General features: G+C 37.0%; 1 protein-coding gene across 13 annotated transcripts in view; it reads left to right on the top strand.

Annotated features, from left to right (window-relative positions):
- BMPR1B (bone morphogenetic protein receptor type 1B) overlaps positions 1-15,961 on the top strand; it is a 448,509-nt gene that overhangs the window by 372,215 nt on the left and 60,333 nt on the right. The window lies entirely within an intron of this gene.

The raw sequence follows: 15,961 nt of genomic DNA, 5'->3' as shown, positions 1-15,961 counted from the left end.
GTGGCTCATTTCAGCAATTTTTATTTACTTCCCTGAAGCATACAAACCACATTGTGATAGCCTTTGTATACAGTGTAGGGTTAATGGACAAGCCACTTTCTCCATGCAATTTTTAGTTTGTCTTCTCATACATTTTAAAGTGAGTGACCGTATTACCTCTATGTTGTTTTAATTTTCTTCCTTTTAAACACATAGGACATTAGAGTCTGGTGAAGTTAATATAACTGGCTGTATATGATTATATATTAACAGAAGGTCTGAGATACATGATTAAATGTAGGCCAATTTTAAAATTTCATAACACTGGATGTTATAGAATGCCTATGTGTATAATTTCTGGATCTGTTTAACACACATACGTTTGTTCATGTAAGTATCTTGCAAAGTGTAAGTTCTGAAGATACAGAATATTGTTAAAAAGTAGTAGCTAATGTTAACAGTTGATAGCAACTTGAATTGAATATGACATACAAGGTATGCTATTTTTAAGATGTGTGCTCAGTCATGACTGACTCTTGGCGACCCCATTGAATGTAGCCTGCTAGGCTATTCTGTCTGTTGGATTTTCCAGGCAAGAATATTGGAGCAGGTTCCCATATCCTTCTCCAGAGGATCTTCCTGACCCAGGGATCTAACCTGTGTCTTCTGCATTGGCAGGCAGTTTCTTTACCAATGCACTATTACGTACAGTGCTGTGAAGGCAAAGTTGATATGACAAGTAAACAAACCTTAATATGAGTGAGTAGTGTTGGTATACTTCATGAGTTGTGTAATGTTGTATAGTTTTTTCTTTGAACAGTGCTACATTTATTTATCACTGCTGGCAGGAGCCATGCTAGTGGAACGTCCATGTGATTTCTTCCAAGTAGTGAAACTAATTTTAAAAACAAATTATAAAGTGGTTAAACTTGTTTGAAAATTAGAAATATGAGTTAGTACCTGTAGATAGTACCAATGATAAACTCTAGAAATAGTTATGTGTACCTATTTTATTCCTCCAGTCACTTTCTTTTTTATACACCTTTTAAAAGCTCTTTTAACTTACAGTTATTACAGAATATTGGCTATATTCATTGTGTTGTACATTCTTGAGCCTATCTTACACCCAGCAATTTGTACCTCCTGCTCCCCTACATCTGTATGGCCCCTCCTGCCCCTCCACACTAGTAGTAACCATTAGGTTTTTCTCTAAATCTGTGTCTGCTTCTTTTTTCTTATATTCACTAGTTTGTTGTATTTTTTAGATTCCACATATAAGTGATATCATATAGTATTTGTCTTTCTCTGTCTGATTTATTTCATTTAGCATAATGGCATCCAAGTCCATCCATGTTGTTCCAAATGTTAAAATTTGGTCTTTTTTTATGGCTGAGTAGTGTTCATTGTATATATACCACATCTTCTTTGTCCATTTGTGTATTTACGGACACTTAGCTTGCTTCCATATCTTGGCTGTTGTAAATAATGCTACTGTGAACATTGGAATGAGTGTATCTTTTCAAATTAGTGTTTTTGTTTTCTTGGATATATACCCAAGAGTGGAATTGCTGGGTCATGTGGTAATTCTATTTTTAGTTTTTTGATACACCTCCAAACTGTTTTCCATGGTGACTGCATCAATTTATTCGCTACCAACAGTGTACAAGGGTTTTCTTTTCTTCATATTTTAGCCAGCATTTGTTATTTATGTTTTTTGATGCTAGACATTCTGACAGGTGTGAGGTGATTCCTCACTGTGGTTTTGATTTGCATTTCTCTGCTGAGCATCTTTTCATGTACCTGCTGGCCATCTGCATTTATTTCCTTTTTGGAAAAATGCCTATTCAATTCTTCTGCCCATTTTTTAATTGGGTTGTTTGTTTTTTTGATGTTCAGTTCTGTGAGTTGTTTATATATGTTGACTATTAATCCTTCATCAGTCATATCATTTCTTCTCCCATCTAGTAAGTTGCCTTTTTGTTTTGTCAGTGGTTTCCTTTGCTGTGCAGCTTTTAAATTTAATTAGGTCCCATTTGTATGTTTTTTATTTAATTTCCTTTAGGAAAAGGGTCAAAAAGTTATTGCTGTGATTTATGTCAAAAAGTGTTTTGCTTAAGTTTTTCTCTAGGAGTTTTATATTATATGATCTTACATTTGTATCTTTTATCCATTTAATTGCTCGGTTCTATTGTGTGTGTTCTATTGTGCGCTCAGCTTTCTTCACAGCCCAACTCTCACATCCGTACATGACCGCAGGAAAGACCATAGCCTTGACTAGATGGACCTTTGTTGACAAAGAAATGTCTTGGCTTTTAAATATGCTATTTATGTTTTCAATTTTTAAAAGTGGAAATTTTACCAAGCAGCAATCACAATTCTTTAAATTGGTTCTGGATTCTGGTAGTCACTTTATAACTTAAGTAGCTGGGGCGAAAGATGTATCCTTTTCTGTGTTACAAACTTCGCAGTCATTACCATCAAGTTTTAATCCATCAGTTCAATTCAGTTCAGTGGCTCAGTCGTGTCTGACTCTTTGCGACCCCATGAATCGCAGCACGCCAGACCTCCCTGTCCATCACCAACTCCCAGAGTTCACTCAGACTCACGTCCATCAAGTCAGTGATGCCATCCAGCCATCTCATCCTCTGTCGTCCCCTTTCCTCCTGCCCCCAATCCCTCCCAGCATCAGAGTCTTTTCCAATGAGTCAGCTCTTCAATCCCTCCAAAGAAATCCCAGGGCTGATCTCCTTCAGAATGGATTGGTTGGATCTCCTTGCAGTCCAAGGAACCCTCAAGAGTCTTCTCCAACACCACAGGTCAGAAGCATCAATTCTTCGGCGCTGAGCCTTCTTCACAGTCCAACTCTCACATCCATACATGACCACAGGAAAGACCATAGCCTTGACTAGATGTACCTTTGTTGACAAAGTAATGTCTTGGCTTTTAAATATGATATTTACGTTTTCAATTTTTAAAAGTGGAAATTTTACCAAGCAGCAATCACAATAGAACATACACACACTCCCCTCTCTAAAATAACATAATCATAGGTATAAGATGAGTTAGCATTGTAGCTTTCCTCGCATTAGATAATCCTTGAAACCTTCATAATAGGGAAGTTGTTCCACAAGAGAGGAAGAAGTTATACCTGCCTGCCAGTGCCGGGCACTATTCTAGGTGGTGAGGTTGTCGTGGTTAAGCCAAAGAGATATAACTCTTTCTCTGTTAAAGTTTATACACAAAATACATATTTCATTTGAGTGTTAGTAATAGCACATTTAAGACCTCATAATAGAAATACTGAATTTCTCCATACAATATGTTTAGGTGGAAAAGAAGATTTGCTAAGTGTATCCCTTGTATAAGACCCTTCAGTGATATAAAATCTAACTTTTCCTACAAACAATAAATGCTGGAGAGGGTGTGGAGAAAAGGGAACACTCTCGCACTGTTGGTCAGTCAGTTCAGTTGCTCAGTCGTGTCCGACTCTTTGTGACCCCATGAATCGCAGCACGCCAGGCCTCCCTGTTCATCACCATCTCCCGGAGTTCACTCAGACGCAAGTCCATCGAGTCCGTGATGCTGTCCAGCCATCTCATCCTCGGTCATCCCTTTCTCCTACTGCCCCCAATCCTTCCCAGCATCAGAGTCTTTTCCAATGAGTCAACTCTTCGCATGAGGTGGCCAAAGTACTGGAGTTTCAGCTTCAGCATCATTCCCTCCAATGAACACCCAGGACTGATCTCCTTTAGGATGGACTGGGTGGATCTCCTTGCAGTCCAAGGGACTCTCAAGAGTCTTCTCCAACACCACAGTTCAAAAGCATCAATTCTTCGGTGCTCAGCCTTCTTCACAGTCCAACTCTCACATCCATACATGACCACAGGAAAAACCATAGCCTTGACTAGATGGACCTTAGTCGGCAAAGTAATGTCTCTGCTTTTCAATATGCTGTCTAGGTTGGTCATAACTTTTCTTCCAAGGAGTAAGTGTCTTTTAATTTCATGGCTGCAGTCACCATCTGCAGTGATTTTGGAGCCCCCCAAAATAAAGTCTGACACTGTTTCCACTGTTTCCGCATCTGTTTCCCATGAAGTGATGGGACCGGATGCCATGATCTTCGTTTTCTGAATGTTGAGCTTTAAGCCAACTTTTTCACTCTCCTCTTTCACTTTCATCAAGAGGCTTTTTAGCTCCCCTTTACTTTCTGCCATAAGGGTGGTGTCATCTGCATATCTGAGGTTATTGATATTTCTCCCGGCAATCGTGATTCCAGCTTGTGTTTCTTCTAGTCCAGCGTTTCTCATGATGTACTCTGCATAGAAGTTAAATAAGCAGGGTGACAATATACAGCCTTGACGTACACCTTTTCCTATTTGGAACCAGTCTGTTGTTCCATGTCCAGTTCTAACTGTTGCTTCCTGACCTGCATACAGGTTTCTCAAGAGGCAGGTTAGGTGGTCTGGTATTCCCATCTCTTTCAGAATTTTCCACAGTTTATTGTGATCCACACAATCAAAGGCTTTGGCATAGTCAATAAAGCAGAAATCGATGTTTTTCTGGAACTCTCTTGCTTTTTCCATGATCCAGCGGATGTTGGCAATTTGATCTCTGGTTCCTCTGCCTTTTCTAAAACCAGCTTGAACATCAGGGAGTTCACGGTTCACGTATCGCTGAAGTCTGGCTTGGAGAATTTTGAGCATTACTTTACTAGCATGTGAGATGAGTGCAACCGTGAGGTAGTTTGAGCATTCTTTGGCGTTGCCTTTCTTTGGGATTGGAATGAGAACTGACTTTTTCCAGTCCTGTGGTCACTGCTGAGTTTTCCAATTTTGCTGGCATATTGAGTGCAATACTTTCACAGCATCATCTTTCAGGATTTGAAACAGCTCAACTGGAATTCTGTCACCTCCACTAGCTTTGTTCGTAGTGATGCTTTCTAAGGCCCACTTGACTTCACATTCCAGGATGTCTGGCTCTAGATGAGTGATCACACCGTCATGATTATCTGGGTCGTGAAGATCTTTTTTGTACAGTTCTTCCGTGTATTCTTGCCACCTCTTCTTAATATCTTCTGCTTCTGTTAAATTGATACAGCCACTGTGAAAAACAGTATGGAGATTCCTTAAAAAAAACTAGGAATAAAACCACCATATGACCCAGCAATCCCACTCCTAGGCATATACCCTGAGGAAACCAAAATTGAAAAAGACACACGTATACCATTGTTCATTGCAACACTATTGACAATAGCTTGTCATTCCTTGGTGGCTCAGATGGTAAAGCGTGTGCCCACAATATGGGAGACCTGGATTCGATCCCTGGGTCAGGAAGATCCCCTGGAGAAGGAAATGGCAACCCACTCCAATAGTCTTGCCTAGAAATTTCCATAGATGGAGGAGCTTGGTGGGCTATAGTCCATGGAGTCACAAAGAGTCGGACATGACTGAGCGACTTCACTTCTTTTCTTTCTTTCTTACAATAGCTAGAACATGGAAACAATCTAGATTTCCATTGACAGATGAATGGATAAAGAAGTTGTGGTACATATATACAATGGAATATACTCAGTCACAAAAAGGAACTCATTTGAGTCAGTTCTAATGAGATGGATGAACCTAGAACCTATTATACAGAGTGAAGTGAGTCAGAAAGAGAAAGATAAATATCGTATTCTAATGCTTATGTATGGAATCTAGAAAATGGTACTAAAGAATTTATTTGCAGGGCAGCAGTGGAGAAACAGACATAGAGAAATAGACTTATGGACATGGGGACAGGGGAGGAGAGGGTGAGATGTATACAAAGAGTAATATGGAAACTTACATTACCATATGTAAAATAGATAGCTAAGGGAAATTTGCTGTATGGCTCAGGAAACTCAAAACAGGGCTCTATATCAACCTGGAGGGGTGGGATGGGGAGGGAGATGGGAGGGAAGTTCAAAAGGGAGGGGATATACATATACCTATGGCAGATTCATGTTGTGGTTTGACAGAAAACAACAAAATTCTGTAAAGCAATCATCCTTCAATAAAAAAAATGAATTAAAAAAATCTAACTTTTCTTAATTCAGAATTGGCTGTTTCCTGCAGCGTGAAGTAAAAATGGCTCTTTGGAGATCAAGAGACTTAAACTATATTCAGATCAAGACACGCACATAATTAAAGTTAGAGAAAAGCTTATCTCATCGTGGTCAACCTCTGAGTATTCAATATGAAAAAAAAAAAAAAACAGAACCATGCAGAAGAAACGGAAAATCCTGACTATGATAGCTTACAACCAAAAAGCAAAGCAAGCAAATATCAACCAGAACTAATTAGTGCCACCTTTAACAAATTCTTCTTCTCTTCTTAATTGCTTTTCTGAGAATGCGAACTTTGTGTACCTGTTTATTTTACTTTCATATTAATGAATCACCTTTTGCTTTTCTCTAGTGTTTATCAGTATTTCATAACTGGCAGCATCTAAGTGGTGACAGCTTAATTTTCAGTGCTCTGTGTCATTTATGTTTTCATTGATCTCTAAATTTATTTTAATAATTGCTTTCCTATCTGGCCCACATAATATTTTTGTGAGCTATCTAGTGTTTCCAACTGAAAATCTGTCCTTAGATCTCAAAAGGGTTCAATAATATATATATATATACACATTTTTTTTACTCATTTTTCTTTCTTAAAATTATCTCTTATGCTCATTCCCTTCTCTTCCACTATTGTTAAAATTTCTTGACTTATCTTAATATATACATAAATTTTATATATCTAGTGACCAGTAGTTTGTCATCTAGTATGGCAGTTCTCAAAAAATGATTCATAAAGATAGTAATAAGATTTATTATTAACATTTTCACTGGTGATACAAAAGAGAAATAGTGGTTAGAACTGTTGATAGAGCCTTAGTGCAAATGCAGACAGGGCATGAAACTGTTCCTTACTGCCATGTATTCAGAGTAAAATCAAACCATCAGGCACGCCAACTGACCAAACACCAACCCAGCTAACCAAACACCCACCACCCAACACCAGGCAAAAAGCTTTATTGTTATTTAATAATACCTTGATTAGATAATATCCTGAATGAAGCTGTTAAAATTATAATGTTTATTAAATTCCAGCCTCTGAGTGCATTTCTTTTTAATATTCTGTGTGACAAAATGTGGAGAATACATAAAGAAATTCTTCAGCATACTGAAGATGATGGTTCCTCAACGACTTTTTTCATGAAAGGCAATTTTTACTATAAAGAATGACTCACAGACAAACTGTTGTTCTTCAGGCATGGGTATTTGCAGGTATTCTCAAAAATGAACAGAGTGAGCCTCTCACTTCAGGGAAAACAACTGACAGTATTTATTGCTAGTGATCAAAATCAAGCTTTCAAACAAAATTCAGGATCTGGAAGCTTGCAGGACTGATCTGCATAACTGAAGCAAACCAAGATTTTTTTCCTCTGGACAACTAGTGCGCATTGTTTCATCTTCATGCGTGTATAAAAATCTATTCAAAGTGTATGACAGATAGTAGATTTTAATTTATCAGATTATGAAAATTTCATTGATAGGATTTCACACTCGACTTGAGTCTAACTTTGAAGAGATGTCTATTGGTCCAGTGTTTGTGTAGTACTCCAAAGTAACCACTATTATGAAAAAAGTCTACTAAAATATAGGTCTTTTTCCAACTACATATCTGTGGCCATACATTCTTCATATATGTCAGACACAATATATTGCAAAGGATATAATTCAGAAGCAGATACCCAGTTTCTTAAGTTCGACATTAAAGAGACTTGCAAAAATGTAAAACAGTACTACATTTTTCGTTTTTCTGAAAGCATGTTAAAATAAATGGGTTCCCAGGTGGCACTAGTGATAAAGAACTCACCTGGTGATGCAGGAGACATAAAAGACACAGGTTCAATCCCTGGGTTGGGAAGATTCCCTGGAGAAGGGGATGGCAACCCACTCTGGCATTCTTGCCTGGAGAATCCCATGGACAGAGGAGCCTGGCAGGCTGCAGTCCATAGGGTTGCACAGAGTTGGACATGACTGGAGCGACTTAGCATGCACACATACATATTTAAAAACTGTTTCGTTTTAATTCCTAATTTAGCAAATGGTAGCTATTATCCATAATAAAGTTATGGATAAAGTTTATTTATCCATAAATAAAAATATAACGTTCTTAATAATTTTTAATTAGGGGAGAGAATCTTGAGAGCAAAACATTTGTGAACCGCTGTCTAGAGGAGTCATTGCTTTTCAGAGTCACAGAGCCAAGAGTTTACCTCCCACCTTTGTCTGTTGCGCACTAGTTTGTTTTCAGAAAAATAACCTCTCCAAGCCCTAGTCCCTTCATTTATAAAATGAGCATTTTGAGGATTATATTATATGAGATTTATCAACACATAATTGGGGATAGATAAAGGCTTTTTTAAATTAAATACTTAATCCCCTTGAGCCTCCTTGAAGTGGAAGTCCTGTAACTATGAAGTGTTTGAGATTTTTAAAAAATTAAGAACTGACCTAAGGTCACACAGCTAATACAAGGCAGTACTGGGATTCTTATATTTTATTAAGATAGTATTCAATACCCTCTTTTTAGGCTATAGATGTAAAAAAGAATGTATATCAGCAATGTGAAAGTTATGTGGAACCATACTACGTCTGAAGTAGGAGGGAGGTTAGAGAACACACTTTCCTACCATCTCCTTTTACTGATAAGGACATTCAGGGCACACAAATATATCATTGTGACCCCTGAATTGCTTTGAACCTGAAAGTATTTTTAACATAATTTTTATCATCCTTTCTTACCTCCCATTCTTTGCTTGGCTGGACTAAAATAACTCAATTATCTTTGGCAACAGCTATTCTTACCATCCCACACAGATGCCGATGAAAACAAAAGCACATAAAGGAAGAAAGAAGACAGAAAGGATATGGTAAATAACCATAACCTTCTGTGTCTGCTGGCTGATCTGCTTTTATTTTGTTCATTATTTTGATTTTTTTAAACCTTGAGAACTCAGTATTTGTTGGAAATTTAGCTGAAGTAATTTAAGAAGGGGATGTTTGGGGAGACTTGACACTAGTAAAAAGGGCAGAAGGAACCGGCCGTGTTTGGAACAGGAGAATGTATATGCCAGTCAGTGCCAGACAACCCATCTCCACAGAACAGGCTGATAAGACTCCTGGCTGACACTCGTTTGGTAATTTCTAGAGAGGAAGGCGTAGTTCTCTGCTACACATGCTAATGCTTCTCCTCCTCCTTACCCACAACCCATTGATACCTTATGGACGGTGGCATTAAGGCTCGGTGCTGCCACTTGATTAGGGTTATTCTTTCTTTGTTTCTTCATAATTTGCTCCCTTTTTACTATTACTTCATAGAATTGAGAGCATGAACTTAATATACTCTATCAGAGTAAAATCCAGCCTTTATTTAAACATAGCTTGTATAAATAATCAGCTCAAGGGAAGTGAAAGTTATTTCCAGGTTTTTCTATGTGTTAGTTTAATTTTAGAAATTCCCTACTGCCGTTCAGTTTGGGCTGTTTGTCCTGTCACCTTTCCCCTTTCTCTAATGTAATGCAATCTCCTTTCACATTTATTCAAACTCCTTTTTCAGTAAACTCATTAATGCAAGCCCACAAGCATACAGAATTTTGTATGCATGTAATATTCCCTAAATATGTAAAGATAGACGTCAGCCTTTAAAAATCTGCCTGAAAGTAGATAGGTGAAGTCAGGGGCATCCATATATACTGCCATATTTATTACATAAAGTACGCATACTTGTTATGAATGATTTTCTGTACTTGTTGCCAGATGGGCTTGGGTTGATTTTTATTCCTCCTGTCCATGACTAGTTATGATGTTAGGCAGTGGGAGGTGGGATGCCCTTTTTCCAAAGTGTTTATTGAGTCAGGGGAGAGCTGGAAGTAGTTAGTGATAGAACATGTAGTATTTTGGAATATTTGGGTCACCAGAGCAACCAGAGCAACTGCTTCTTTCTGCGCAGATTCTTTTCTTTAGAAACACCCACGGTCACTCTCTTTGTTACCCACCCAGGGAATGCGGTCATGGGAAAAGCAGTCGCCCTGTGGCACTGTTGTGCTATGCTGTTGACTCAGGGTCATTTCCTTCACACTGAGTTTCTAATCTAGACAGGTATGTTTGGCTGAGTCTTTTCTTGTGATCTAATTCATTCATTGGTATTCCTTCCACAAACATATCCCGAGAACCTGTGTTTACTGTCTATGCCTTATTTGGTCAATCATCACTGTGCTGGTTTTCCAAACAAAACTTTCTGGACATTCTGGAGATTTCCAAGTTGATAGCAAACCTCAGGCTAGAAACCACAATTCCTTCACCTGTTTGGAATCTAGTTATCCTGTTATACGTGTGACTTGGCCTATTGTAAGATGAGTTGGTGCTTGTTACATGTTTTGTATATAAGTTACTACATTTTGATATAATGGCACAAGCATCAGCATCTCAGGTTTTCCTTTCAGGGCTCCTTTGCACTTTCTTCCCAATATACTCATTTTCTCTTTGTCCTAAAATCCTTTTCCAGCTGGGCTGATCTAGCCTGGGAAAACTGTTCTTTGTTCATAACCCAGGAAGAAACGGATGAAGGCAAACCATCCTCTGTGAGAAACTGGCCTCGGCTGTGCATCTGGGTGTGTGAGACCCAGCAGACAAATGGCAGGGTGGCTCCCCTGAGAGGACAAGTAAGGATGAAAGCCCCCAGTTAGGATGTGTGTGTTGAGTGGAGCGGGCAAACAGAGACATTTCACACCTGGTGTTTCCTGTCTCCTCAGTGGGAATGGGAGGGAAGAAAGGAGACATCTGGATCTTCAAGAACAGTGGAGTTTTTGAGAAGCCACTGTGGGTTGGGAGATAAATGAGGATGGAAGGTAGGAAAGAGTCTCACATTTTTTTTCAGACAGGACTATTCTGCTCATACACTCGAGTGGAGGGCCCCTGCCTTTGTTTTCCCGTGCATTGTAGAATATTAGTGGTGAAGACCTCAGGGTTTGCTGCCACCAAGCAGAAAAGTAAAGCTGAGAAACTTGGCTTGTGTAGATATGCAATTTAAAAGCACATTGACCAGCCACTACCGATTATACTGCAGAAGTGGAGAGTGCCCCGTGCATCCGCTCTGAGCATCAGCTCTTGGTCTGACTCAGACCCTGGGTGATGGACTGAGTGTATATGTGTGTGAGAGAAAAGGAAAGGTTATATAAAATAGTAAATCTTTGGAATGAACATTTACATGATTGATATATTTTTAAAGTCTAGATTGATATGTTTACCTCTCAATCATTAATAAACTCAGAAATCTATGACTATTAAGTCTTTAATGGTAGGCAGAATTTTTCTGATCTTGATTCATTTAATGGTAAGAATTTCCTTCTAGTCACTAAAAAAGATTAAGAACATTTACTGTTTGAGTTACTGTTTGAGTTTAATATAGGTTTTGAACGGCTAACTACAGTTTTGTTTGTTTGTTTGTTTTTTTTAACACACACTGTTAGTTTCAGAATTGAAATACTGTTTCCATCTTTCTGTCTTAGGCTTGGTCTCCTCAAGACCAGGTGGCTATTAATGTGAACCAGTTTTTCTTAAGCATTTGTTACTGATATCCTAACGTTTGGTTTTTTGTGGGTTGTCGTAGTTTTCATGATGTGACAAAAACTTAATGTTTATTGATATCAAATATTTTATTGTTGTTCAGCCTGCTGAATTGTCAGTGAAGCAGAACAAAAGAGGTGATATTGAAGAAAACATTAAAGGTTTGCTAAGAGGTGGCGATAAATGTGGTATTACTAGCAGAGATGCTTTTGAACAATACTGCTAAGGAATAGGTCTAATGAGATTTGGGATGTTGTTTAAAATTAGTCAGCATTAGTGTAATGTTCTTTCAGGGAGCGTTTGTAATGCCCACAAGAATGTGTCAGTGGAGCGATCAGATTCCAGGCGAACCTTCAGTTGCTTTCAGTAGTTGACATAACACACACCTGTGTGTTCTCTTTTCTGACCTCAAAATTGTTTTGAAAAACTTCTGACATCTGGAAGTGTGAAAAAGAACAGATTTTGATTTGTTTTCTGACAAGTGGGAAGAATAAGTTCTAAATGTAGTATGTTTTACTTGTGTATGGTACTTGCAGAAAGCGCCATGTTTATCTCATAGACTTCTAATCAAGTATGAAATAAAACCTCTGAGTTACATGATGGATTAATATTTTTCTTGCAGCATTTTAACATGCTAGAGATGGAAATATGTATATACATACACCTTTATATAATATTATAAATGTAGATGAATGAACAGTTGCACTCAGTTGTATTTCTTTTTCTTGGAAGGAGTCATTTAGGAATTTTCTATCAAAACAAATTGTTTGTGAATAAGAATAGCGCTGATAAGAAAACTGACCCAGTTCAACTTTAACTTTTACATAGTGACAGGTAAAGCTTTCCTTGATAACATATATTTGCTCAACCTCAGTATTATCATAAATGCTGTCACTTAAAAGAAAATATCAAGTATCAATAAATTTTCTTTGAACTCGAATTACTCTGCAATAATTTTGGTAACTGAATCAGTTGGTCTTTTAAAATATATGGTCTGTGTTTTATATATTATATTATAAAATAAAGTGCTTAATGATTTTGAATGCTCTGGTATCCTAGATTGATTTTTATTAAATCTGCAGATTTTTCCTTTCACAATTAAGCTTCACTTGGTTTGGCATCAGCAGCTTATTCTTTGCAATCTGTTTAATTGAATAGCTTCTGCTGTTTATCCTAAAATGCAGATAAATGGCTTTCAGCACACTGTTTATAGTTTAGTAGTTCCTGAAGTGAGTCAACATTATCTCCTAGCGTCTACATGTCATAACTAATGATCTCTCTGCTTATGCTTTCTTGCTGGTGAGGAGACACTGAACTCTACAGAGGAGAAAGCCCTGAATACTTGGGGGTGGAGGACTTATTTGGGATGGGGCCTATTCAACAGCTTCCCCCCCCGCCACTTATTGGTATGAAATGGGAAGAGAAATATTTCCTTTACCATGATTTCAACTGCACAAAAGCAATCACGAAGTCCTGTATTCTAAGGACTGGGACGAAAAATTGGGGGGATGTAACTACTAGAGGGATTTGTTTTATTCCAGATTATCTCTCTAATTAACAATTAGCACAATTTTGATCCTTTCCTGGCCAGGCTGTTTGATATGATGGTAGAGAAGGAGAGCCACGAGGAAATTTTTATGTTACCACCAAATAGTTACTGTGGTTTCAGTGATGAAAACAAATAGTTTTTGGTCTGCAAAGAAAGATGAGAAGAAAATAAGTAACCTTCATTGTTGAAAATAACCATGATTTATCACAGTGAAGTCTATTCATTCTGAAAGAACCTCATGCTCTTTCTTTAAGGAAAAAACAAAAGTCAATGAGACTTCACTCCTACTGAGAATCAGCAGGCTTGATGGTTGTTACAGTTAAAGTTGACAAAGTTTTGCCAATCTCTGATTCATTAAAAAATGAGAGTTCTTGCCTCCCATACTGAATATCTGAGTTTTTAGGTAGAGAACAGGACCTTCTGTAGGTGAACTTAGAAAAAGACTTCTTAATAACTGAAGAGAAAATTCTTTAATTTTGGTAAAATATTTTGCTTGATCTTAAGTATTCTTTGTCAAAGTGGGAAACCTTCTAACTGAAGTGGTCATTTAAAATAGCTACTGTCCTTTTCTCCTATATTAATGTTATTACTTATTGTTGGGAGTACTTTGGTAATTTAAATAGAACATAATTAAGTATATATTTTTTATTACTCTGATACTGAAATTTAAAATCATATACCAATTTATCAAAATATTTCAGGGTGAAAAGAAAAACATACACAGATATGTCTGCCTTTTGTTGATGTGGCTGAGAATAACCATATTTGTGAGAGTTACTTATAGCATCTTAGATTCAGGGGTTTTTTGGAGGGTTTGGTTATCTTGAGTACCATATTGATAATTATTTTTAAAAGGAGAAAGAAAACATTTTTACTTTAGAATATGATGTATGGGCAAGTAATTTTTGGCATCATTGAGGAGTGACAGGTTGGATGAAGAACTACAAAGAAGGAACATTTGAAGGTAAGATCAGACTTTTCAAAACCTGAGCCACTTAGTCTGCTAGGCTTTATACAATTACAAAATTTTACAAGTAAGATTGCTTTTGAAGAATATTTTGAAAACTGAAGCCATTTGTTTATTGAAAGAGGGAAAGCTTGAGAAACATCAGGCCAGAACGTTCCAATGGATGTCATACCCAGATTTAAGATAACAAAATCATTATAATAACATAGTCTCAGTTCATATCTTTCCTTGGTGTTTCTGCTCAAACATCAATAAGACTTTTGCCTTTGACAACCTTATTCCAAAAAATCAAACAAAGCTGATGGTGGTTCAGAATCTCAATAGTATTTTAATGGTCAATTAAGTATACTTTCAGAAAAAAATGTTTTTGTACTTAAACATCAGTAGTCTATATTTATTTTTTGCTGGTCATATAAGTACCCAGAGCCCAATTCAGTTTTCTTGTTTAGTTCAGATGCACAGACCAAAATATGGGAATAGTTAGGAAAATATTAATACAATGTTTTGTGGCATACTACCGCAAACATTGGTCCTTCTCCAGTTAGCCTCACAGTGTTATCTGGAACTTTAAATGCAGTATTATCTTCAACACTGCTGTCCAAATATAAAGGAAAGCTCTAAGACCTGTCAGATTCTAATGAGTATTTTTATATACTGCTTTTGTTAGTAGGTAATTAATGTCTAATTAAAGAAAACAAAAAATATTGTTAAACATTTTAGTATATACTTTATATGTAAAATTTTAAATTGATATATTTTCTTCATTTCAACTCTTTTTGTATATATAAATGAATGTTTAACCATCTGCTACTAGGAAAGGGTGTCTGGTTTTTGGGTAAGTTTTTAGATTATTTAAAATGGCATGGGCACTGGCCTAGGGGACAGATGGTTTTGTGTTTATATAACAGAGTGTAAATGGAAAAATAGTGAAAATTTTGGTATGAGTGAATGGTCAGCAGCCCTTTTATGACAAAAGAACAACAATAACAGAAAAAAATAACTTTTAATCACTCTCCTGGATTAGATTTTAAGGTTTATGAGTTAGTGGCCATTTCTTCTTCACCTCTATGAAATCAGAATGCTTTGTAGATAGCTTTAGTGTATGATAAATATTTCTCAAATCAATTTGGACTTGCCAGCAATTTAATGCTGGCTAAAATAAATATTTTATGGTGTCTTAAGCCACCCATGATGAATAAGATAGTTGTGTTTCAAATATAAATTTTATATAAAAAATTCTGAGTCAAGTCCAGTGATATGGTGGACTTAACAAAAAGATAAAATCAATGGTAATCATTTGGTTTCAGTTTTGCCAGCAAAAGGAGTTAGACGTCTAGAGTAGGTAAACCTCTTTAAAGAAAGATTTTTAAATGTTTGTGTAGCTGATCGATTTGTGAAGTTATGCTTATTTTAAAATAAACCCAAGAGTTGCATGTTGATGTACCATTCTAAATGTCAAAAGGATAATGTCAGAAATAGATTTCTAGATACTTGAATGTTGTATGTTTTTCTGCCTTGCGTATAATCAGAGGCAGCTTTCAACCATCTGGAAATGTTACATAATACACTGTGGTCAATGATTTTTTTCTTTTCTTTCTATTTATTTTTTTGATTCTAAGGTTTCTTTTCTCTTTCACCTTTCCACTGTCATATGCCATGTATCTTGAACATAGCTCAGTGCCTGACCAGAATAATCTCTTTTGCCAGCTCATAATCAAAGGGAGTACTGAGAAAAACAGCTGAGCTGTATTAGGCAACCACCGTCTGGACTGCATTTCTTAACTGGTGAATAACACATCACAGGTGCAGGATTAGAGCTGCCTAC

Source organism: Ovis canadensis, chromosome 6 (assembly GCF_042477335.2).
Source record: "Ovis canadensis isolate MfBH-ARS-UI-01 breed Bighorn chromosome 6, ARS-UI_OviCan_v2, whole genome shotgun sequence".
Lineage (NCBI taxonomy): Eukaryota > Metazoa > Chordata > Mammalia > Artiodactyla > Bovidae > Ovis > Ovis canadensis.
The sequence above is the reverse complement of the archived record's forward strand: the minus strand, read 5'-3'. Positions and strand labels throughout refer to the sequence as shown.